Genomic DNA, 891 nt, shown 5'->3' with positions numbered 1-891 from the left:
GACAGTGCCATTGGCACAGGACAGAGCAGAGTTTAGGGCTGTTGTACATAGGGTCGCTATGAGTCACAAGCGACTCGATGGCACATAACAGCAACAACATATATAGCCAAGATATATATATCTCCAAGATAGATAGATAGATAGATATACAGATATAGAGATATAAATAGATAATTCCATATGTTTATATATATCTATCTTGGGTTTAAGTATTAAATTCTTAATGAACACATAGGCTAAATATGAAATTCTCAAGGAAAAGGTATAAATGCATTAAATATAGTCTATTGAAATTTGAGAGATTCAGTGAATGCAGTGCTTAAAGGGAATCATTATTTCCCAATGCTTATATTCAAGAAAAGAGAGACATAAAAATAATTTAAGAGTGCATATAGGGAACCAGGGAAATAAGGTCCATCCAAAATAGGAAGAGAAAAAACAAATTTCTAAAATCCTAAACAATCAAAACTAGAGTAGAAAGAAATAAATCAAATCAAGGAATTTATCCATGAAACCAAAAGCTTGTTCTGTAAAAATTGATCAATCTCTAGCTAGGCTAAGCAAGAAGTAAGGACTACAAAAATTATATATACCAATAAAGAAGGATCATCACTATTGGCCTCATGCTCATTAAAAGGATAATAAAGAAATACTGTGAACATACTTTGGCCACAAGTTTGATAATTCAGATAAAACAAAAATTTTTTGAAAGACACAATCTACCAAAACTCTGATTAAGAAAGATGATGTTAATAGTCCTCTAATTACTAAAGCAAACTGAAGCAGAGATTAATAATTTTTTAAAATAAAACCAGTTGCTATTTGTTTCAATGGAGAATTCTACTAAACATTTAAGGAAGAAATTATACCATTTTACTACAACCAATCTCA

This window comes from Elephantulus edwardii, unplaced genomic scaffold (assembly GCF_000299155.1).
Source record: "Elephantulus edwardii isolate Elephantulus edwardi_28Jun2011 unplaced genomic scaffold, EleEdw1.0 scaffold00040, whole genome shotgun sequence".
Classification (NCBI taxonomy): domain Eukaryota; kingdom Metazoa; phylum Chordata; class Mammalia; order Macroscelidea; family Macroscelididae; genus Elephantulus; species Elephantulus edwardii.
This window is presented reverse-complemented; position numbering follows the sequence as displayed.